Consider the following 26,591-nt stretch of genomic DNA (forward strand, 5'->3'; position numbering starts at 1 on the left):
GCTATGGCATGATGGGACAAGAGACTGGATATGACAATGTAAAGCAGTGACAGGGCATGAGGGACATGTCAAGAGGTTTTTGAAACCATGTTTAAATTTTGCGTCCTTATGTCAAATCAAGATCAAGGAATGAAAAAGAGTGTATGGATAGTGATAAGATATGGATAGGATAAGAAAGACCAAAAATGGATAAGGGACATGGACTAAAGGTTGGGGTAGGCTAAGGGATAGTGGCAGAAAGTTGCAATAAGCTAGGGAATATGAATGAAAGGTTGTAATAAGCAAATGGATAAAGACCAAAAGCTATGATAGACTAAAAGCTACAAACAAGATGCATGATGCTCATGATGATCCTCAACCTTATCAAGATCAAATGTGGAAAAGGGGATATGTGCATGAGGGACAATAGGATATGAAGGATAATAGGACATGATAGGATAATGAAGTGTATTAGGATATGACAGGATAATGCAGGGTAATGACAGGGATTCGATAGGATAATGGAACAATGAAGGACAAAAGGATATGATAGGATAAAACCTATCCCCAAGTACGGTATGCAAGAAGTTCATAGATTACACATGACGTCTGTTTGCCAAGGTTTTCATCATGGTACTTGCCCAAAGCGCCTGTTTGCCAAGTTTTCACCAGTGGACGAATTATTTTTGCTTTACTTTTTTTCTTTTTCTTTTTTTTTTCACTTTTTTTGATTTTGACTTTTTCAATAGAAGATGGACACATGATAGGGGATGGAAGAAGGACTCAAGCAGCTTTTTGTTTGGATAGTAGCCTTGAAAAAAAATGGACCATGAACTTTAAAAGTATGCTCAAAGACGTTGGTAGGATAAGGACATGGAAAATAAGATGAAACTAAGGCAAGGATTTATGCAAAGGATTGGATCAAAGGGATCGAAGGATGGAAAATATGCATTGGATAATGGATAGGGTATTGGAAGAATTGTGCTTGAGTGGATAGAAATGTTGGCAAGATCAACATTGGCACACACCTTGAGGGGTGATGGACTGATGGAGGAAGAATGGATCTCAGATTGTGAGATTTGGATGGAGGAATAGCTTGGGATTTTGGGACATAAGGGCCCAAAATGGATGAAGAAGGTGATGGAGGAACAAATTTGAGAGGGTTGGATGGAAGAATAGCAACTTTGGATGCCAAGTTGGATGTTTCTTTTTGTGCTTCAAGGAGCTTCTTAGGGATCCACATGGTTTTTGATTTTTCATGCTTTTGTGGTTCCTTGGAGTGCATTGCTTGCACAAGGGATTTAGGAACCCATATATATTTTGACTTTGCTTTATTTTTCTCAGTGGGCCTTTGTGGCCTTTTTATCACTATTTAAAATTGGGTTCTTCTTTTCCATAATTGCTTATGGTTAAAAAAAAAAAAAAAAATTCAAATAGGGTGTAATCCCAAGTGCTTCAGCTTTGTTCTAAACCTTAGGGGTTTAAGGGTTTTTGATTTTTTATCCTTTTGTGTTAAACCCTCTGGTTTCTAATCTTCAGTTACTTTATTCACTTAAAGTATGGGTCACGGGGTCATGGGAAGTGTCCCCCCTTATTATTTGCATAGGCGGTTACATTGATTATTTGAAAATTTTATGCCTTGTATGCTTTTCTTCTAAAGTTGTCGGGCCCGGTAATTAGTGATCAATTTGAGAGATGATCCAACGGCCCGCGCTATTTCGCAAGGGTTAAGTGCTCACCCTTTAGGCCCGTGAAATAGCGAGAATTAACAAGGGCCGTCCATTTGTCATGACGGAGGAAGTAAAGGGTGTAGCTGTCAAAGGTGGTTGGAGCCCCGTGGCTTTCTTCTGGCATATTAAAAGGTAGCACGTGGCACAAGTCACCACAGTCGGTGGGTTAAGATTAAAGGTTCAAAGTGGGTCCCAGAAATGACCTGGCAGGTATAGCTGTTGACAATCTATTGAGACCCTGTGGCTTCTTTCTGGCAAATGACAGAGTGACAAGTCAGCTCTGAAAATGACAAGGCACCAAGTGTCCATGACAAGTCAGCGGGCCCACCTCTCCTGAAAGCCATATCAAAGGATTAAATGCTGATTAATTTGAGAGATGATCCAATGGCCCACGCTATTTCGCAAGGGTTAAATGCTCACCCTTTAAGCCCACAAAATAGCGAGAATTAACGAGAACCGTCCACGTGTCATGATGCTGTGCGGTCTCAAAGGAAAATGTGGGTCCCTTGTAGTTTCCTTTCGGCGAATGACAGAGTGACAAATCAGTGCCGCAAGTGACTGGATGCCAGGTGTTGGTGACGAGTCCGCAGGCCCACCATTCATGAGAACCTTTTCCAAAGATTAAATGCTGATCAACTATAGGGATGATCCAACGATTTGCGCTATTTTCCAAGGGTTAAGTGCTCACTCCTTATGCCCACGAAATAGCGAGAATGAATAAGAACCGTCCACGTGTCATGATGATGACGTGAGAGATAGACCTGTTGAGACGAAAGTGGGGCCCCTCATAGTTTCCTTTTGGAAAATGATAGAGCGACAAATCAGCGCCGCAGGTGACTGGATGCCAGGTGTTGGTGATGAGTCCGCGGGCCCACCATTCATGAGAACCTTTTCAAAAGATTAATTAGTGATCAGTTTGAGGGATGATCCAACGGGTCACGTTATTTCACAAGGGTTAAGTGCTCACTCCTTATGCCCGCGAAATAGCAAGAATGAACAAGAACCGTCCACGTGTCATGATGACACATGGTCAAAGACGAAAGAGTGGGCCCACCAAGGTGGAAACGTCGTTGTAAAAAAAAGACACACGGCCAGTATCAAATAGAATGTGAAGGGAATTTTAAGGCCAATGATCTGATGCCATGTGGTATTATCTAGCCAATAGAAAAGCGGGACCCAGACTAAAGACAAAGCCATCAGTAACGAAAAGGTAACAGTGAAACACTTGCAGGAATGTTATGATCCGTTGGAGCAAAAAATACGAATTCTCGTATGAATTTGATTTTCAAGAGACGGCCAAAGCATGCGGAATTAGTGTCATAGTTAAGGCCCTGAGCACAAGTATTTGATTTCCTAACAACCAAGTGAAGATATCTTTCAAAAAGATTTTGCAGAAGAGCAGACGCAGAGTTATCTTTTTCAGATACAGAGCAGGCGGTTCAGTTGCAGAGCAATTTCTTTCAAGCAAGCATCAGGTTCGCTCATATTTTGTAGCAATTCTTGTAGGGTGTTTTAAGTAAAATCATTCTTGTGTTGCACGGTTGTTTAAGAGTGATATTCAATTTCTGGCATTTTCAAATGGCTCCTAAAAGGGAATTTTCCGGCAAGGTTAATTATTTAGAATGAAGTGTATGTGATGATTTTTTAGAACAGTTGACATTGTCAACTAACCAGGCATCAAAGGCCAAGGAGTTAGTGCCCAGGGCTCCCCGTCTGAAGATAGGAGAAGGATTTTATGACAAGGGTAATTGGCTAAGAGACCCACAGGTGGGAATGACCGGGTTGGGGTTATTTAAAGTCAGATTTGGAACAAGAAATTCTCCTGCCCCTCAAAACAGTATTTGGGAACTAGATGTTGGGAAGTTAGTAGTCCCAGGGGTATTCATGGATACAGACTTGTTAACCCAAATGGCATTAAATTATGATCCAGTAACAAGATGCATTCGAGATATAAATGGGAAAACCCTTGTGGAAATTAATGCTGAGGAATTTAGGATAGCATTCGGACTCAATGAGTTCACAAACTTCCTGGAACCTATAAATTTCACATCATTAGCCCAAGTGTACAGTGCACAGTGGAGTTACCTCAAGAATGGGCCTCTTAAAGAACTTTTTCTGAAAATTGGAGGGTTAGCAGTTGTAGGACCCAATACACAAGAGCCTTTCTCATTGAGTATGTTTACCTTGAGGGCTAAAGGAATGTATTGGGCACTTTGCCAAATTCTAGGAGAGGATGCTGAAGCAAATATACCAAATCATTACTTGCTAATGATTGTTCAGATTTTGAATCCTTCTCTTGCTATCACATTTGATTATGCTTCTTTTATTGTCGATGCTATCCATGGAGGGTTGATAGGAATAAAGAATGGAAAGGTGGATAGACCTTTTGGATGGTATTCGCTCTTAATGCACCTTTTTCTCTTCAAAGGTGGTGATTATTTTGCTAGTGGACTGGACCTAGTTAAAGAGAAGGAAGGAGAGAAAATGCCAGTACAATTATGGAGTACTGTGTTGTCATGGGACAGAGAGGATGCTAGTTTCCCAAAGTTTGATAAATATTTTGCATTTAAAATAAGGACTCTCCTTTTCTCTGATAACCCAAGAGTCCCCAAAGTTCTTCTAGAATTCATAAGGCCAAAAGAATTCGCAGAGAACATCAAAAATTGTTCATAACTGGGGCGAAATGTATTTATATCCAGTCTCCATAGTTTTTAGAGTTTTTGGTTTCAAGGGTACTCCATTTTTGTTACCTTACCAGGTCCCTCTCAAAGTGGGATTAGCGGAGATCCTTAGGCAAATTGGTGGCCTACAAGAAGTAGAGTTAACAGGCAGAGGCAAAGGGACTATTTTCCCTGCAGCTACCATAGCCCACCAATTCGTAGTTACAAAGGGAGGCTAGAATTGCTTTGAGGATTTCCTCAAACCTTACCATTTATCCACTGCAGTGTCCAAGTGTGCTGATCCAGAGGACTTCTTCAACGGTGTGTTCAAGAATAAGGTAGCATGCAGAGGTAGGCCTCATCAATTCCAATTTCCTGAAGACCTCATCAGAAATGAATTTGATTTGGATGAGCAGGAATTAAGGAAGGAAAAGTGGGTTGCTTACAAGAAAGCCTTGGATTTTGTGCATCAATTTGATGCTAGCTATGACCCATTGTCTAGCTTCTTCCCATTGGAAGAAAAAATAAACTTCTTGATTGTTTGCTTCGAAGATGTGATGCAAACACTGAAGGAGAAGAGGGAAGCTGTGATTAAGAGTAACCCTGAAAAGGCTAGAATGATCTTGAGCAAATCAGCTTCCACCAAAGCAATTCCTCCTGGTGATTACACATTGCACAAGAAATCAGGTTATAGTATGCTAGTGCCTACCATAGGGGAGCCCTCCACATCCAAAGGAAAGAGGAAGGTACAAGATGTCATTCACATCTAGATTAGGCCAAAGAAGCAAAGGGTGGGGAAGGAAGTGCAATCAGATACACCTTTATATTCCCCATCCCAATCCCCTATCCATATAGGAGATGAACAAGCAGCAGCCAAATATCTCTTGCAGTTGGGTAGCTTGGGTGAAATCGCATACACTTATGATGAAGTGGAGGAGGGAATGCCAGAAGAGCCCATTGATGCTGAAATGGACATCACCTCTACTGAACTTAAAGGCCAGGAGTGGGATCCTGAGATAAAAAAGGCAAGTAATGCCTTTTTAGCTGATGACAACTTTGTTACATCAGAAGCATTCATGCAGTTCATTTGGAAACATCATATAAATAGATATAATGCTAGATGTGAGACAAGGAAGGTTGAGCAGCCTGATAAAGACCCAGCCTCAATGGAGGAAGAAATAAAACAGGAGATGATGGAAGAATTCAAAACCATCACTCCTGAACAGGGAAGAGATCTAGTAGCACAAGCTGGAGTGCTCATCTTACCAGAATGGGATATTGCTGATGCTCTGGTGCTAGATGCAGTAAGAAAAGAAACTAAACCCATGGAAGGGGTTACATTCAGTAAGGATAATGCTGCACTAGTTATGTGGTCCCTCAAGAGAAATGAGGACAAGAAAAGTAAAGACACCCCAGGGTCAAGTCACCTTGGTGGATTGATGGTAAAAAGAGTGCAAAGTACAGGGGTAGTAGAGGCTGCTAGCACTGTGCTAGAAACTACAAAATTCAGTGTTGCAGTGGCTGAAAAGGAAGCCAATGAAAAGGAGGCCCTCCAAATTAAGTTGGAAATAGTTTTGAAGGCCTACAATAATGCCAAGGAAGAGGTGAGAGGTAAAGATAGCATCATTGCTAGATTACAAAGCCAGTTGATGGGACAACACCAACAAGGTGAGTCTTCAACATTAATCATTTCTTCCTCACCTGCAAGACCTCCACCTACAAGCCCTATCATCGAGTTTCCACTATCCCCAACACCTTCCAGCTCCCAAATGATTGAGATTACTCCTCAAGAACTAGAAAGCCTGAAACAGGCTCAGGCCTTGTATGCAGGGAAATATGAGGAGAAAGTAAGGGCCGCAATCTCCAGTTTTGCAGAGACAATAAATGCCTCATTGCTCTACAACAATGTGGGAAAGATTATGGAGATATGGAATGAGGTGAGAAGAGATAAGGCAATTTTGACACCCATTTTTGACAAATGGAGACCTAGGGAGCAAGATTTAGAGTTCATGTGTGTATCCTGTGATGAAGCAAGAGCTAATCCCATTATCAAATCCACTTCTGATGTTGCTAAGGTCTTAATGCTATTGGCAACAGATGTGGATAATGTGGAAAGAAGGGTTAAATTACTTAAGAAGGAATACACTGATCAAGTTTGTGAGTTGCTCCCAGGAATTTTTGCCAATCCGGATCAGTTGAAAGATAAGCAAATATGGCTTAAAGAGATAGAAGTCAAATTGTCAGCAAGGGTAAAGGGAATCATTGATCTTGATGATACCTCTTTCTTTGTTATAACAATACAGGAAATAGAAAAAATTAAATCACACTATAGTTTTCTTAATTCAGAAGTCAACAAACTGAGAAATTCTTGGAAAAGGTTGACTAAAAATAAAGATGATGTGATTAATTTTTCATGGCCGACAGAAGAGACATATAATGAGTGGGAAGTTAAATATTCCACCCATGATCCAGAGCAGTTGGAGAGCGCCCCTGAAAAGATAGAAGAGGTTGCAACCAAACAGCCCGTTGCACAAACTGCAGAGGCTGAAAAGAGCGCATAACTGCTTTTACGCAAAAAATTGTAATCTCTTCAATTTTTAAAATAATTGTAACAAACTCTCCTCGAGAAGTCCGAAGCTTTGTGCATCCATGTTGTTATAAATGGATACCAGGACTAGAGGAAAAGATCATCACAAAATTTTGTAAGAAAACGCTGCAGAAATTTATCTGAGCTTTTCTAAGTCTAATGGAGAATCAGAATTTATTGTAATACTCTTTGAAATGAATATCAATATACAGGCCATCGGTTTTGAGTAAAAGTTATGTGTTGTCTTCAAGTTTGTTCACAAATTTATTTACTGTCTTTATTTTGAATAATCCAGGGTTGTTTAGTTTGAATGGAATTGCAAAGCAATCTCAGTATAAGTGTTTGTTAGCTTTTCTTTTTAGGGGGGAAATTAATACGCGGGATCACTCATACCAGTAAATTCCTTGGAAGGAACTTTGAATTTTGAGGACCATAGCTTAGTCTAGAATGATTGAATTCTTGTATGTGTCAGGCATACATCAAGATTAGTGGAGACCAAGCCGACAGGAAGCATAAAGATATATTGTTTCAGGAGTTTTATTTGAGTTTAGGTGACTCTGTAACCTTGGATAAGGCACTGGTGTTAATCGAGGTTGTTTATTGCATACTTTGTTGATCAAAAATGCTGAAGTACAGTACAGTTTCTATTCATTGTTTTTAGTTGATTTCAAGGTGAATAAACCCACTGGTTTTCTGGACTGGTTTGCTATGGGTTTATTGTTTAAAAGTGTGAAGTCAATTCACAAAGGTATACCCACCTGGGCTCTAAGGAAGCCCAAAGTGTAGAATGTCTAATCAAACCTTGTCATATGTTGTCTTTGGAATTTCCTTACTTTTGATGTTTTCTCTGCACCCAGTTTAGACCATATTATCCTAAGGACATTGAAGGGAATCAAATTTTGATGACAACAAAAGTGGCGACTCTGCTGGGGAAAGTTATAACAAAGATATAAATATTGATCTCTGCCGAGATTTTGTAAAGAAATTTGTTGTGTTTGTGGGTAAGACAGTTTCTTTTTCTTTTTCCCCATAGTTTTGTGGGTGGCAACTCTGTTACTATTGAACCAGTCCTTGTGAGAATACGAATTTTCTAAAAGAAAGACAAGCGAGATGCAAGGAAACAAGAACACGAGATCATTCATGAAGAAACATCCTCGTGAAATCTTGTAGGAAGGTCTACCAGAACAGTCACGAAGAGGCCAGAAGAGATCTGTGATGCATGAGCCATCAAATGCTGCATGGGTGCAGAAAAACAATAATACTGGTAAGATGCTTGATCGACCTGTTTATGCAAAGTCAAATTCATCTTCTAGAGATTCAGAGCATGATATTTTAGGTTTCCATTCTGGATTGTTTGGAAATATTGATGATGCCCCTATTTTAAATCGAGATCTATCTCATGTTAGTGTTTCTACAAAAGATAGAACCAGTTCAAATGCAATTAGACACTCTGTTCCTAGGACAATAGATGGGAACATTAGCCTAATTGACATAGACCAAATTAATGCATCAGACTCTGAAGAAAACTACCCTGATGAGGATAAGATGTCTCAGGAGATTGAAGATTTAAACAAAAGAGTCCATCATTTAATCTCCCTAAGAGCTCAAAAGGAAGCAAATAAGGAAAAAGAAGTTAAAGCCAAATTGATGGAGAGGGATAGGCTCCTTAGACAGATAGCTAATCTTGAAGTGCTTGCTAAGGAAAAAGAAAAAAGTGATGAGGAAGGCCCAGTGATTAGGGAGGTCCTAAGTCCTAAGATTAGACCAGCTTCTAAGTCAGTAGCCCAGCCAATTAGGAAAGTATCTAATGATCCCCAGCTTCCTAAAGCCAATTTAGACAAAGGAAAACAGAAATGGGTAGATGATGGAGTAGAATCTAAAACTGCAGAAGGGATTTCTCATAGGATCCTAGCACATGAGAGAGAGATGGAAAGGATGAGGAAGGAAAAGGAAGACCTCCAAATGGAATTGGAAAAGGCTGAGTTAGAAGCAGCGAATTAGGAAGTTAAAAGAAAGATTAACTACTTAAAAGCTCCCCCTATTACATTCCCATCAGAAGATCCTGGCAAGCCTAATCCCCAACACATCTCTTTTCCTCAGGTCAATACTCAACCTGCAATGCATGCTAATATTGCCTCGGTAAGCCAAGTACCCTCAAATAAACAACACACCCAAACATCTCAATCTCCAATCCCAAAAGCTAAAATTATTATGGGAAACAATAGTGCTATTTCTCCTTTTCAAAGAAGGCCAATCAATCTAGAACAATATAGGCAATTATTTTTTGATGGGATCCCAGGATATCCAAATCATGTTCCTAATGAGCTAAGAGACAAACTCCATAAGTTTGTTGGGAACAATGCAGTCAGTGCTGAGGAACATCTGAAATCTTTTGGGGATTTGATAAATGATTATGAGATAGCAGATGAAGATGTTATTATGAAACTGTTTGTTCAATCCCTAGTGGATGATGCAAGAGATTGGTACAGAGGTCTTCCAGTAAATAGCATAGGTTCATGGGATGATTTTAAAAATTGTTTTCAAGAACAGTATGGTGATAAGACTAATGTGAGTTTCATGCTAAACGAGTTCAATAATATTAGAAAATCTGAAAATGAAGTAGTCACTGATTTCAATGCTAGATTCCAGAAAGCTATGCACAGATTGTATCAAGTGATGAGGTTAGATGATAACATGTGTCTTAACACATACTACAATGCATTTGATTCCAAAATGGCCTATATTTTGAGAGATAAAAATCCTCATAACTTAAGGGATGCTTTTAGAATTTCTATAAATGTAGAAAGTAATAGAAAAGCATCTGGAAAATTAGGAAGAAGAACAGATGGTAGATTATGGCATGAAACCAAACAGCAACCTAACAAAGTTGCTAAAGAAGATGATAAAATGGAAAAACTGGTTAGTGCTATGAAATATTTGACTGCTAAGGTTAGCAAAAATGATAAGCCCCATTATAATTGGCAAGATAGATCTCCTAGATTACATGATATGCCATACAATACAAATTGGAAGGATGGTAAACCCCAAGTTGAGAAGCCTAAAATTGCCCAAAGCCAAGACACACCAGATCCTTTGAAAGGAAAAACTGTTAATAATATAAAAAATACTCCTTGGTGTATTGCTTGTGATGGACCACATTCTCCTCATCAGTGTGCAGTGGCTTAAGCTCTGGAAGAATCTATGAGGCCAGAAGCAGAGCCTGACATTAATATGTTTTAAACCATCATAGAAAGTGATGAGGAATCTATGCAAAGTGAATACAGTGATGTGTTGGATAATGAAAGGTTAGTGCAAGGATAGTTAGCCTTAAGTTGGCATCCTACCTTGAATGTGGTAACAATTGAAGATGAAGAAGTTCATCTTAGGAGGCCTAGTGAGGAAGAAGTTAAAAATCTCACTAAGGCTACAATCGCCAAAGCAAAACATAACTACAATCTGAGAAGCACCAAGAGAGACACTGATCAAGGTGAGCCGGGTTCTATGTTTGTAAAAGAAGTCATAAAGAAAGGGGCATCAAGCAGTGTTACTGCTATTCTTAAAGCCAGTCAAGAAAAAGAGGAACAAGTTAAAGACCTACCTAAAAGCATAGATGACAAAAATGCTGGTGATGTACAAAAGGCAGAGATGGTGAAGAAGGCCAGTCAATTCAAAACAGAAAAGGTTAAGGTTAATACTGAAAAATGTAATAATTCTGCATTTGATATGGCCCAAGCTTTAACTCAAATGAAAGTCACTGTTCCATTAATAGAATTGCTAAAGATTAAAGAACATAAGGATGCAGCTTTGTCTTTATTCTCTAGTGTATCTGATAGTGACTTGGTATTACCCACTGGTTCGGATAAAGTTGGAAAGGATCAAGAGTTCCAAACCCCAGAGGTATATGTTGGAACCACTATCACTCAGGAGCCTTCTCAGGTAGATCCCTTCTATGTTACTTTGCTAGTGAATAACCGGTTGATTAAAAACTGCATGATAGATTCAGGAGCAGCTGCTAATGTAATGCCCTATGGTGTTATGAAGGAATTAGGGTTATCAGTAACCACTGTGTATGGGAAATGTTATGCCATGGTTAATAGGGAAGTGCCTGTGATAGGTACAATGAAAGATATAGAAGTAAAAATAGCTGCATTTCCTGAAGCCACTTATAAAATGGATGTTATTGTTACTGATACTAAACCCCACTATGGTATGTTACTTTCTAGGCAGTGGGCAGCAGCAGTAGGGGGAAATGTTCAACTGGACTTGTCTTATGCTACTATTCCTATTGGTGGCAATCAGGTCAAACTATACAGGGAGCCACGGGTTCCTAAGGTAATTGAGAATGTGGATCCTAGTATGCTTAATTGTATGATTGATGTAGATCTAGACAATTTCAGACTTCAACCAATATCACCTCAATTGAAGAATACTGACCCAATTGTAGTCGAGCTACAAGCACAGCAGTATGGGTTGTGGCAAATGTATTTTGATGGAGCTTGCTCCAAAGAAGGATCTGGTGCAGGGGTTCTTTTTGTGTCCCCTTCAGGTATAACTTTCAAATACTCATTCTTGTTGGCATTCCAGTGCACAAATAATACTGCAGAGTACGAAGCCTTATTATTAGGACTTGAGGTTGCAAAAAAGCATGGAATCCAACTGTTGAAAGTAATGGGTGATTCAGAATTGGTTGTCTCTCAGGTGAGATCTAGATATGCATCCAAGAATGATAGATTGAAGCAATATAAGCATGCTGTTTGGGATGTCATTGAGCATTTTGATGCGTTTTCTATTAATTGGATAGAGCGAACAAAAAATATTATGGCAGATTTCCTAGCTAATGTTGCTTTGAAAAATGATGATGCAACACTAACCGGTATTTCCACTGTGGAAATAAAATCTAGGCCTGCTATCCCTGATAATGTGTACAATTGGCAAGTTTTTGCTGATGATGAGGATATTCTTAGGTTTATCCAATGTGTTGATGATTATGATGGACAAAAGATTGATTGCAATGCATTGGTGGAAGTGGTGGATAATAGGGAGATAGTGTTTGGAAATGATATTGTCCAGTTGGAAACCAATGAGATACCTAAAGGGTTGGTAGAGCTAGAGAGTATGTTTAGTTATAATGATAGTCATTTACACCAGCAATCTACCACCAAGTTAGAAGAATTGGAGGAGGTAAACCTGGGGACAGAATCATTCCCCAAGTTGGTATATATTGGAAAGAAATTACCCCCTCATGTTAGGATTAACCTTATCAATTTATTGAAAAGGTATAAGCATGTCTTTGCTTGGTCTTATGAAGACCTAAAGGCGTATAGTCAAGATCTTTTTCAGCATGAAGTTCCTTTACTTCCAGATGCTAAGCCATTCAGACAGAAACAAAGACCTATCAACCCCTTATTAGAAACAAAAATGCAACAAGAGTTGACTAAATTGAGAGAAGGGGGAATTATTAAACCAATAAGGCATTCTTCATGGGTCTCTAATTTGGTCCCAGTAAGGAAGAAGAATGGAGACATCAGATTGTGTGTAGATTTTAGGAATCTGAATGTTGCTTCCCTGAAAGATAATTATTCATCCCCAAACATGGAAGCAATGCTACAAAGAGTGATAGGTTGTGATCTTTTATCCATGATGGATGGTTTCTCGGGATACAATCAAGTGCTTGTAAAGGAGTCTGAACAGTTTAAAACAGCTTTCACTACTCCATGGGGAACCTATGTATATGTGAGAATGCCATTTGGATTAAAAAATGTAGGAGCTACATTTCAGAGAGCTATGGATGTGGCTTTTAAGGAATTCATAAATATCATTATGGTGGTTTACCAAGATGATTTAACTTGTTTCTCAAAGAGAGCTGATGATCATTGTGGACATCTGGAGAAGGTGTTCGATAAAGCCTTGGAATTTGGTGTATCACTGAATCCCAAGAAATGTCATTTTGGGGTCACTGAAGGAAATTTATTGGGACACATAGTTTCCAAGGAAGGGGTAAGAATAGACCCTGAAAGAATTGAAGCAATTAACAGAGTGTCTGAACCTAAAAATGTGAAAGGTATCCAATCCTTTTTAGGCAAAGTGAATTTTGTCAGGAGATTCATTGCAAACTTTGTCGAGATAGTGAAGCCTATTGTCAAATTGCTCAAGAAGGACACAAAGTTTCATTGGGATCAAGAAGCTTCAAAAGCTTTTGATGAGATTAAGAAGGCAATCCAGGAAGCACCAGTGTTGAAATCTCCAGATTATGGTAAGCCTTTTTCTCTGTTTTCTTTTGCTTCATATCACACGGTGGCTACAGTATTATTACAAAAGGACAATGAAGGATATGAACATCCCATAGCCTTCTATAGTAAATCTTTGCAGGCGGCAGAACTAAAATATGAAATCATGGAGAAACAAGCTTATGCCCTAGTTAAAGTTGTTAAAGCTTTTAGGCCATATCTGGTGAATGCAAACGTCATTGCTTATGTTCCACATGCTGTTGTTAAAGATATTTTGTCTCAGTCTGAAGTTACTGGGAAGAGGTGTAGATGGATCAATAGAATTCAGGAGTTCAATTTGGAGATAAAGATCACTAAATTAGTGAGAGGGTTAGGCTTGGCTAAGCTCATGACTGAGTCAAATCTCATGAATGTAGAAATACACAATGTTGAAGTTAAAGATGTTTTGGTTACTAGTATTGAGAGACAACCTTGGTACATAGAGATAATCCAAGTATTGAAAGGTAACATACTCCCAGAAGAAATGACACAGAATCAGAAGAGAACTTTGAAGCTTAAGTCCCAAAAGTATGTGCTCATTCAGGGTGATCTTTTCTGGAGAAAAAGAGATGGAGAGTTACTAATGTGTTTGGATGAATTTCAAGCCAAACAGGTGTTAATTGAAATGCATGATGGAGTATGTGGAGGTCACTATTCTGCTAAGACTACTACTGGTAAGATAATACGGGCTGGGTATTATTGGCCTACCTTATTTAAAGATACCCATGCATATGTTCGAAGATGTGATCCATGTCAAAGATTTTCTTCTAAGCTCAAGTATGAAGGAGCCTTACCCCTAAATCCAATCTCTGTAGAAGCTCCTTTTGTCCAATGGGGCATTGATTTTATTCGAGAAATTGTTGAGAAGTCAGGAAGAGGTCATGGATGGATTATAGAGGCCACTGATTATTTTACCAAATGGATAGAAGCCATCCCTACAAAAAGAGCTACTAGTAAAATTGTCATTGATTTCTTGATGGATAGTATTGTGACTAGATTTGGAACACCTGCGAAATTGGTAATGGATAATGCTATGTGTTTCAGATCAAAAGAATTTGTAGGGTTTTGCAATAATCACGGTATACTTATGTCCTACTCATCACCTTATCACCCTCAGGGGAATGGACAGGCAGAATCCAGCAATAAAAGCCTGCTGAATATCATCAAGAAAATTTTAGAAGAAAATAAAAGATCTTGGGATCAAAAGTTGAAGTTAGCTCTGTGGGCAGATAGAATCACAGTTAAAAAATCCATTGGAATGTCACCTTTTGAGATGGTTTATGGTACCCAAGCCAGATTACCGGTAAATAACCTTCTTCCAGTGTATAAGTTTTTGCAGGATGAGGACATGGAGATATCTGAACCGATGGAAAACAAAATGATCCAAATTATAGAAATGGAGGAGCTTAGGACTTTTGCCCATAAGAAAAATCAGAAGATCCAGTTGCAGTCAAAGTATCTTTTTGATAAAAGGACATCATTAAGGAAGTTTCAAATTGATGACATGCTTCTTCAGTGGAATGCAAAAGGACAAGATAAAGGAAAGCATAAAAAATTTGAATCACTATGGATTGGCCCTTTTGTGGTTTGTGACCAGAATGGTAAAGATTCATATTTTTTGAAGAATATGAATGATGAAATGCAGGAATTTCCAGTGCATGGACAATTCCTGAAGCATTATTTCTCTTAATGTCCATGCATGGTAGGTCTTTTGTTTGTATATATTTTGTTTTCTTTCCTATTTTCTGGTTTTGGTCTGTGTCTTGGTTTGTTTCTCCAGAGTTTCTGAGTTTTCTTGTGTTGATCTCACAATTAACCATCCCCAGTCAGAGCCGCTGTTATCATTGTTTAAAATTGGGTTCTTCTTTTCCATAATTGGTTATGGTTAAAACAAAAAAAAAAAATTCAAATAGGGTGTAATCCCAAGTGCTTCAGCTTTGTTCTAAACCTTAGGGGTTTAATGGTTTTTGATTTTTTATCCTTTTGTGTTAAACCCTCTGGTTTCTAATCTTCAGTTACTTTATTCACTTAAAGTATGGGTCACGGGGTCGTGGGAAGTGTCCCCCCTTATTATTTGCATAGGTAGTTACGTTGATTATTTGAAAATTTTATGTCTTGTATGCTTTTCTTCTAAAGTTGTCGGGCCCGATAATTAGTGATCAATTTGAGAGATGATCCAATGGCCCGCGCTATTTCGCAAGGGTTAAGTGCTCACCCTTTAGGCTCGCGAAAAAGCAAGAATTAACGAGGGCCATCCATTTGTCATGACGGAGGAAGTAAAGGGTGTAGCTGTCAAAGCTGGTTGGAGCCCCGTGGCTTTCTTCTGGTATATTAAAAGGTAGCACGTGGCACAAGTCACCACAGTCGGCGGGTTAACATTAAAGGTTCGAAGTGGGTCCCAGAAATGACCTGGCAGGTACAGCTGTTAACAATCTATTCAAACCCTGTGGCTTCTTTCTGGCAAATGACAGAGTGACAAGTCAGCTCCAAAAATGACAAGGCGCCAAGTGTCCGTGACAAGTCAGTGGGCCCACCTCTCCTGAAAGCCATCTCAAAGGATTAAATGCCGATTAATTTGAGAGATGATCCAACGGCCCGCGCTATTTCGCAAGGGTTAAATGCTCACCCTTTAAGCCCACGAAATACCGAGAATTAACAAGTACCGTCCACGTGTCATGATGCTGTGCGGTCTCAAAGGAAAATGTGGGTCCCTCGTAGTTTCCTTTCGGCGAATGACAGAGTGACAAATCAGCGCCGTAGGTGACTGGATGCAAGGTGTTGGTGACGAGTCCGCGGGCCCACCATTCATGAGAACCTTTTCAAAAGATTAAATTCTGATCAACTGCAGGGATGATCCAACAGCTTGCGCTATTTCGCAAGGGTTAAGTGCTCACTCCTTATGCCCGTGAAATAGCGAGAATGAATAAGAACCGTCCACGTGTCATGATGATGACGTGAGAGATAGACCTGTTGAGATGAAACTGGGGCCCCTCATAGTTTCCTTTTGGCAAATGACAGAGCAACAAATCAGCACCACAGGTGACTGGATGCCAGGTGTTGGTGACGAGTCCGCGGGCCCACCATCCATGAGAACCTTTTCAAAAGATTAATTAGTGATCAGTTTGAGGGATGATCCAACGGCTCGCGTTATTTTGCAACGGTTAAGTGCTCACTCCTTTTTCCCGCGAAATAGAGAGAATGAACAAGAACCGTCCACGTGTCATGATGACACGTGGTCAAAGACGAAAGAGTGGGCCCGCCAAGGTGGAAACGTCGTTGTAAAAAAAAGACACGCGGCCAGTATCAAATAGAATGTGAAGGGAATTTTAAGGCCAATGATCTGATGCCATGTGGTATTATCTAGCCAATAGAAAAGTGAGACCCAGACTAAAGACAAAGCCGTCAGTAACGAAAAGGTAACAGTGAAACACTTGCAGGAATGTTATGATCCGTTGGAGCGAAAAATACGAATTCTCGTATGAATTCGATTTTGAAGAGACAGCCGAAGCATGCGGAATTAGTGTCATAGTTAAGGCCCTGAGTACAAGTATTTGATTTCCTAACAACCAAGTGAAGATATCTTTCAAAAAGATTTTGTAGAAGAGCAGACGCAGAGTTATCTTTTTCAGATACAGAGCAGGCGGTTCAGTTGCAGAGCAATTTCTTTCAAGCAAGCATCAGGTTCGCTCATATTTTGTAGCAATTCTTGTAGGGTGTTTTAAGTAAAATCATTCTCGTGTTGCAGGGTTGTTTAAGAGTGATATTCATTTTCTGGCATTTTCAAATGGCTCCTAAAAGGGAATTTTCCGGCAAGGTTAATTATTTAGAACGAAGTGTATGTGATGATTTTTTAGAATAGTTGACATTGTCAACTAACCAGGCATCAAAGGCCAAGGAGTTAGTGCCCAGGGCTCCCCGTCTGAAGATAGGAGAAGGATTGTATGACAAGGGTAATTGGCTGAGAGACCCACAGGTGGGAATGACCGGGTTGGGGTTATTTAAAGTCAGATTCGGAAGGAGAAATTCTCCTGCCCCTGAAAACAGTATTTGGGAACTAGATGTTGGGAAGTTAGTAGTCCCAGGGGTATTCATGGATACAGACTTGTTAACCCAAATGGCATTAAATTATGATCCAGTAACAAGATGCATCCGAGATATAAATGGGACAACCCTTGTGGAAATTAATGCTGAGGAATTTAGGATAGCATTGCGACTCAATGAGTTCACAAACTTCCTGGAACCTATAAATTACACATCATTAGCCCAAGTGTACAGTGCACAGAGGAGTCACCTTAGGAATGGGCCTCTTAAAGAACTTTTTCTGAAAATTGAAGGGTTAGCAGTTGTAGGACCCAATACACAAGAGCCTTTCTCATTGAGTATGTTTACCTTGAGGGCTAAAGGAATGTATTGGGCACTTTGCCAAATTCTAGGAGAGGATGCTGAAGCAAATATACCAAATCATTACTTGCTAATGATTGTTCAGATTTTGAATCCTTCTCTTGCTATCACATTTGATTATGCTTCTTTTATTGCCGATGCTATCCATGGAGGGTTGATAGGAATAAAGAATGGAAAGGTGGATAGACCTTTTGGATGGTATTCGCTCTTAATGCACCTTTTTCTCTTCAAAGGTGGTGATTATTTTGCTAGTGGACTGGACCTAGTTAAAGAGAAGGAAGGAGAGAAAATGCCAATACAATTATGGAGTACTGTGTTGTCATGGGACAGAGAGGATGCTAGTTTCCCAAAGTTTGATAAATATTTTGCATTTAAAATAAGGACTCTCCTTTGCTCTGATAACCCAAGAGTCCCCAAAGTTCTTCTGGAATTCATAAGGCCAAAAGAATTCGCAGAGAACATCAAAATTGTTCATAACTCGGGCGACATGTATTTATATCCAATCTCCACAGTTTTCAAAGTTTTTGGTTTCAGGGGTACTCCATTTTTGTTACCTTACCAGGTCCCTCTCAAAGTGGGATTAGCGAAGATCCTTAGGCAAATTGGTGGCCTACAAGAAGCAGAGTTAACAGGCAGAGGCAAAGGGACTATTTTCCCTGCAGCTACCATAGCCCACCAATTCGTAGTTACAAAGGGAGGCTGGAATTGCTTTGAGGATTTCCTCAAACCTTACCATTTATCCACTGCAGTGTCCAGGTGTGCTGATCTTTAGGACTTCTTCAACGGTGTGTTCAAGAAGAAGGTAGCATGCAGAGGTAGGCCTCATCAATTCCAATTTCCTGAAGACCTCATCAGAAATGAATTTGATTTGGATGAGCAAGAATTAAGGAAGAAAAAGTGGGTTGCTTACAAGAAAGCCTTGGATTTTGTGCATCAATTTGATGCTAGCTATGACCCATTGTCTAGCTTCTTCCCATTGGAAGAAAAAATAAAATTCTTGATTGTTTGTTTTGAAGATGTGATGCAAACACTGAAGGAGAAGAGGGAAGTTGTGATTAAGAGTAACCCTGAAAAGGCTAGAATGATCCTGAGCAAATCAGCTTCCACCAAAGCAATTCCTCCTGGTGATTACACATTGCACAAGAAATTAGGTTATAGTATGCTAGTGCCTACCACAGGGAAGCCCTCCACATCCAAAGGAAAGAGGAAGGTACAAGATGTCATTCACATCCAGATTAGCCCAAAGAAGCAAAGGGTGGGGAAGGAAGTGTAATCAGATACACCTTTATATTCCCCATCCCAATCCCCTATCCATATAGGAGATGAACAAGCAGCAGCCGAATACCTCTTGCAGTTGGGTAGTTTGGGTGAAATCGCATACACTTATGATGAAGTGGAGGAGGGAATGCCAAAAGAGCCCATTGATGCTGAAATGGACATCACCTCTACTGAACTTAAAGGCCAGGAGTGGGATCCTGAGTTAAAAAAGGCAAGTAATGCCTTTTTAGCTGATGACAACTTTGTTACATCAGAAGCATTCATGCAGTTCATTTGGAAACAACATATAAATAGATATAATGCTAGATGTGAGACAAGGAAGGTTGAGCAACCTGATAAAGACCCAACCTCAGTGGAGGAAGAAATAAAATAGGAGATGATGGAAGAATTCAAAACCATCACTCCTGAACAGGGAAGAGATCTAGTAGCACAAGCTGGAGTGCTCATCTTACCAGAATGGGATATTGATGATGCTCTGGTGCTAGATGCAGTAAGAAAAGAAACTAAACCCATGGAAGGGGTTACATTCAGTAAGGATAATGTTGCACTGGTTATGTGGTCCCTCAAGAGAAATGAGGATAAGAAAAGTAAAGACACCCCAGGGTCAAGTCACCTTGGTGGATTGATGGTAAAAAGAGTGCAAAGTACAGGGGTAGTAGAGGCTGCTAGCACTGTGCTAGAAACTACAAAATTCAGTGTTGCAGTGGCTGAAAAGGAAGCCAAAGAAAAGGAGGCCCTCCAAATTAAGTTGGAAATAGTTTTGAAGGCCTACAATAATGCCAAGGAAGAGGTGAGAGGTAAAGATAGCATCATTGCTAGATTACAAAGCCAGTTGATGGGACAGCAGCAACAAGGTGAGTCTTCAACATTAATCATTTCTTCCTCACCTGCAAGACCTTCACCTACAAGCCCTATCATCGAGTTTCCACTATCCCCAGCACCTTCCAGCTCCCAAATGATTGAGATTACTCCTCAAGAACTAGAAAGCCTGAAACAGGCTCAGGCCTTGTATGCAGGGAAATATGAGGAGAAAGTAAGGGCCGCAATCTCCAGTTTTGCAGAGACAATAAATGCCTCATTTCTCTACAACAATGTGGGAAAGATTATGGAGATATGGAATGAGATGAGAAGAGATAAGGCAATTTTGACACCCATTTTTGACAAATGGAGACCTAGGGAGCAAGATTTAGAGTTCATGTGTGTATCCTGTGATGAAGCAAGAGCTAATCCCATTATCAAATCGACTTCTGATGTCGCTAAGGTCTTAATTCTATTGGCAACAGATGTGGATAATGTGGAAATAAGGGTTAAATTACTTAAGAAGGAATACACTGATCAAGTTTGTGAGTTGCTCCCAGGAATTTTTGCCAATCCGGATCAGTTGAAGGATAAGCAAATATGGCTTAAAGAGATAGAAGTCAAATTGTCAGCAAGGGTAAAGGGAATCATTGATCTTGATGATACCTCTTTCTTTGTTATAACAATACAGGAAATAGAAAAAATTAAATCACACTATAGTTTTCTTAATTCAGAAGTCAACAAACTGAGAAATTCTTGGAAAAGGTTGACTAAAAATAAAGATGATGTGATTAATTTTTCATGGCCGACAGAAGAGACATATAATGAGTGGGAAGTTAAATATTCCACCCATGATCCGGAGCAGTTGGAGAGTGCCCCTGAAAAGATAGAAGAGGTTGCAACCGAACAGCCCATTGCACAAACTGCAGAGGCTGAAAAGAGCCCATAACTGCTTTTACGCAAAAAATTGTAATCTCTTCAATTTTTGAAATAATTGTAACAAACTCTCCTCGAGAAGTTCGAAGCTTTGTGCATCCATGTTGTTATAAATGGATACCAGGACTAGAGGAAAAGATCATCACAAAATTTTGTAAGAAAACGCTGCAGAAATTTATCTGAGCTTTTCTAAGTCTAATGGAGAATCAGAATTTATTGTAATACTCTTTGAAATGAATATCAATATATAGGCCATCGGTTTTGAGTAAAAGTTATGTGTTGTCTTCAAGTTTGTTCACAAATTTATTTACTGTCTTTATTCTGAATAATCCAGGGTTGTTTAGTTTGAATGGAATTGCAAAGCAATCTCAGTATAAGTGTTTGTTAGCTTTTCTCTTTAGGGGGGAAATTAAATACGCGGGATCACTCATACCAGTAAATTCCTTGGAAGGAACTTTGAATTTTGAGGACCATAGCTTAGTCTAGAATGATTGAATTCTTGTATGTGTCAGGCATATATCAGGATTAGTGGAGACCAAGCTGACGGGAAGCATAAAGATATATTGTTTCAGGAGTTTTATTTGAGTTTAGGTGACTCTGTAACCTTGGATAAGGCACTGGTGTTAATCGAGGTTGTTTATTGCATACTTTGTTGATCAAAAATGGTGAAGTTAAGTACAGTTTCTATTCATTGTTTTCAGTTGATTTCAAGGTGAATAAACCCACTGGTTTTCTGGACTGGTTTGCTGTGGGTTTATTGTTTAAAAGTGTGAAGTCAATTCACAAAGGTATACCCACCTGGGCTCTAAGGAAGCCCGAAATGTAGAAGGTCTAATCAAACCTTGTCATATGTTGTCTCTGGAATTTCCTTACTTTTGATGTTTTCTCTGCACCCAGTTTAGACCATATTATCCTAAGGACATTGAAGGGAATCAAATTTTGATGACAACAGGCCTTTTGGATACATTTTTTTCTTTATAGATCATATTGTTCTTTGTTTTGACATGTCGATTATATTGGACATGTTGATCCTTGAATACATGTGGATTTCTAGACTTATGACTTTTATGCTTGGCATCCAAATTGCTTGGAGGGGGAAAGGAATGCATGGATGGATATGAATGAAATGGAGTTCTTTTGGATGGATGAAATTTACTCAAGGATGTGTGCCTTTGCTAACCTTGCATAGAGGAGAAAGGGATATAAGGCCCTAAGATGGATGGAAGGTATGATGGGGAAGGTGTATGTTTTGATTTTGAAGGAGGGATACCAACGTCTTGAGAGTGAGTTGTGTAGACATGACCCTTAATATTTTCTTTTATATTGAGGAGTTCTTTCTTGTGAAGGTCTACTCCTTTTCCTTTATGAATATCTTGACTTGTAGGATACTCTTTTCTTTGGGAAGAAGACGCGAGTCCATTATGAGGTGGATATGATATGAGAGAAATAATGAGATCTTGAAGTGGATCAGATTGCACCAAAGTGGAAGAACCCATTATGCATGTCAAGGGTTCATGAACATCTTGCACTGACACGTTAGAATCATGAAGGGGATTAGGATCATGAGGGAGGCTAGGATTGTGAGGGGGACTAGGATTGTGTAGTGGACATGGTTCAATGACAGGCTCTTCAAGAGATAGAATGGGAGAAATAATGGGATCATCAAAAGAAATGCGATCTTGGAGTGTATATGGAGCATTAAGACAAGGAGATGGAGGAAAAAAAGGATCTTGTGGAGGATTTAAAGTAATAATTTGATCTTGACAAGGAGGAAGATCATTGGAATCCTCTTTAAAGGTGTTTTGCTCTTGAATTTTAATGGGATCATCGGAAAGGATGGAAGGGATATCTTGATCTTTCTTAGGAAGTGGAATGCCAATGAGATTTGAAAGGATATTGTGTTCTTGGATAGAATGGACAGGAATAAGTGAATCATCATGAGTGTCTGGGAACATGGGGTACTGGTCAACAATTGGATGGGATGATAAAGTTTCGAGATCTTGATCTTGATTTTTTTTTAGACACGTTTCTTCATGCTCTAAATTATCCTCTTGACATGGGGTTGGACTTTGGATATGCATGGGGGATTCTAACAAGGGATCAATGTTTTGGCATGAAGGAAATGCACTTTGAACATTTGTGATGGATTCTGGCAAGGAATCAATGCTTGAACATGAGGAAGAGGGACTTCGAATGGGGTCCTCTAAAATAGGTAATGGCAATAAAGTGCATGGTGGCATTGGGTCTTGTATTTCTGAAACATGACAAGGATGTGCATCATGAATTGGATTATCTTGGCAATCAATTATGGATAGCTCTTGGATAATTTCATCCTTAGGTGTATTATTTGATGAGGACAATATGGAAGGTTCCTGTGAAACTTCTAAAGGTGTAGGGATAGATGCCACTGGGGAGTCCATTTGTTTGTGGGGGGATGAGGCATTGCTAGACATAAGTGTATTATCTTGATCTTCCTCAAAGAACTCACTTGGTAATTTCCTTAAGATCCTTGCAATAAAGCCACCTTTCTTTCGAGGTTTTGACATAGTTGTATCTGGAATTTGAACTTGTTTGGAAAGGAGTTGGTTTTGGTCTGATGTCATGTTTTGACTTCGAACTAGATGTTGATCAAATTGGTTTGACATGTTCAAAATTTGGCTTGGTGTGTGCTACAACCTTTGTTTTTGAATGTTTGGTTGTGGTTGTTGACATTGATATGTTGATTGAACTAGTTGATATTCCACCATTGGTTGAACTATTTGTGGACATTGTATAGTTGGTTGGACATATTGTTGAAATTGGACCATTGGTTGTGTTGGTTGAATATGTTGGACCATTGGTTGTGTCTATTGGAAATGTTGGAGCTGTTGAACAATTGGTTGTGATGGTTGAAAATATGATTGATAGTAAACACATTCTTGTTCTTGTTGTGAAGGCACGTAATGTTGTTGTCTCTTTTCTTGAAATTGTTTCATCATCTCTATTTGTGAGAGGAGAGCTAGTATGTCTGATCATTCAATAAGAGATCTTACATCAATTGGCTCAATCTTTGGATTTCGACCTGGAAATTTTTGAAACATTTTGGACATTTGTGATCTATTCTTCTCAATGTTTTTCACTTTTGTTCCAAAATCTCCTTTTCTTGAGCTAGTTTCTCTTGTAGGTTTTGTATTTGGACATTTACATCATCATGATAAGTTTGATCCAAGTTCTGAGACATGTAGAGATTGGATTGACATGATTGATTTCTCAATTGTGATGACATGGCTTCGTAAGAAGCTTGAGATCTCATTTCAACAAACATGTCACTATGCAATGCAACTAATGGGATTGACAAATGCAACCTAAAGGATGACAATGCAACTTAATGTTTTTGGACTTTTTGAATTTTTGGAGACAAACTTTTGAAATGCAAAGCTAAAGACAGAACCTTGGGAAATTGAAATGAAGTCAAGACCTTAAAGGACAAAGGACCAAATGATAATAGGACAAATTGACAATGTCTCACCTATATGCTTGGATACTAAGCTAGGTTTGACAAAAATGATATTAATGAAAGGACAAATTTTAGACAAGGTCAAGACTCCTGAACAACAACTTAGGGTATCATCCAAAGTTTTGATTTTTCAAGTTTGACAAACCAAATTTTGAGACTAAATGTAAGAAGGCAATGATTATGAAAATGACTTAGGATATGACATGAAAATGATCTAAAGATATGATATGACAAGATGAAGCCAGGACAAGATGACAATACAATGATAAAGATATGCGAAGACCAATGACTTGGAATATGCAAAATGCAACCTAGGCAAGACCTAATTTTAGCATGACAAGGATAATGAACGAATGTCACCTAAATGGAAATCTAGCTTGGATATGACAATGAAATGGAAACTTAGGGAAATGATTTTGGACCTAAGTGCAAAATGAGGACGCTTGCAATGAAAAGGACTAAAATGAAGGGAGATGACAATATGCCCTAGGACCTAAGTTGGACTATGCAAAACCTAGCCTAAAGTGACATGAATTTTGAAACAAAGATATTCAATGTTTTGACAAGCCATGTTCAAATGTTGGATGAATACTTGGACAAATTTGGACTTTTGTTTGGATTGTGTTTTGAGTTGAAGGTTGTTGATTTTGAAAACCCAAGTTGATTATGAGAACTTTTGAAAGTTTGTTTTTGATTTAACTTTTGACAATCATGAAAGACAAAATGTTTGTTTGACTTTGACTCAAGACAATCAAGCACATTTACAACAAATCCTATGGCTAGCAAGGACAATATCTATTGAATCCTCTAATGAAATACAACACTTAGCCGGATAGCTAGATGCTTGGTAGCATTGGCTCCCCCTTATAGTGCACTCACTTCTCGGGCATACCAAGCTTTTAGTTCAAGGGGCATCACTTCCCAAGAACTTGCTATCTCTAACTAAGGAGTACATGAGAGGTGTCTTTGGCATGCACGTATCACAATGCCTGAGCCAACAGATAGAAGGTTTTTGGCCTCTAAAAACTAGAGATTCTAGTAAGGGCATCCGTTCGGGTGGGTATTGATCCGACGAATAAATCATCGCAATACCATTCCAGCACCCGTTGTCTACAACTTTCATTGCATCCATAGTTATTTAGAGTGGTTCAAAAGAGCTTGGCTTTAGCCTGTGACCACTTAGGGCCGTTCCCTCTCACCAATGCCTGTGCAAAGTGCTAGGCAAATCTGGAGGCAGGCCCAATTCTAAGGGTTAAAACATGCAAACAAATTAAAAGCAAACAAAGGAGGCATGGTGTTCATTAACCTTTAAGAAATTAAATGTGCAACTACTTTAAAAATCACATGCAAGATGTTTTAATAAAAGTCTTTGACCGTGTCCTGCATAAGATTTGTTAGTAGTTTCATTTTTTTGTCTTTGTCACACGTAACGCCAAAGTGCTGCACAGAGAATCAGTACCAAAGAAAAACCAGAATATAAGAACATAATGAAAACAAAGTAATTTGCAAGTAAAAACACTAATTTTCACCTTTGTTTCTGGCCTTACACAGGCATAGAATGTCTCAACACAGGCGTAGAATGCCTTGACACAGGCACAGAATTGTCCAGAAAGCTCTGGGTCGCCCTGTTTCTTGAGTTTTTCACCTGCAAATCAGCTCAAAAGACACTCAAAACATGGTTAAATGGTTAGTTCACGTCGGGTTCACCAATTAATGTAGATAGGAATTTGGAAATCATCAAAGCAATAGACATTAAACTAGCTCAATTACAAAAAACTAAATTGCAATGATAAGAAATCCTAAAAACATTCAATAGAGATATGGAAATAAGACATTCAAATCAAATGCAAACCATTACAAACATGAATGTCTCCTCCATAACTCTCCATTATCCTTTATCCTTCAAATTGCTTTTGTTTGTGGATCTCACCTACAAATGCAAAGGCATAGCATGAAAGCAAGATGAAATGGCAGTGTAAGGATACTAGAAGCGTGATTGATTCTCTGAAAAATGTGATTAGCTCGATAATGTGATTAATTGATCCTTTGATTGAAGAAACTCATCCAATTTATAGACAAATTGGAGAGATGACAAGATTAGCATGAAGAGATTTGAAAGGAAATTTCAAATCAAGGATGACAAATATGACAAATTATGACAAGATTGACATGCAAAATTGATTGATTGACAAATTATGACAAAATTGACAAGATTGCTATGCAAAATTGATTGATTGACAAATTATGAAAAGATTGAAATGTCATTCCCATGAAATTAGGGGAAATATTAGAAAAATAGGAGAAATAGGAAATTAGGTTTAGAAATGATGAATTGGAAATTAGGAAATTAGAAATTGATGAAAATTAGGTAAATTAATTAATAATTTTTCATTCATTAATTAATTCACAAAAAGAGGGGGAATTAATTAGCCAATTAAATAAATATTTAATTGTGACAAG

This window comes from Cryptomeria japonica, chromosome 8 (genome assembly GCF_030272615.1).
Source record: "Cryptomeria japonica chromosome 8, Sugi_1.0, whole genome shotgun sequence".
NCBI classification, from domain to species: Eukaryota; Viridiplantae; Streptophyta; class Pinopsida; order Cupressales; family Cupressaceae; genus Cryptomeria; species Cryptomeria japonica.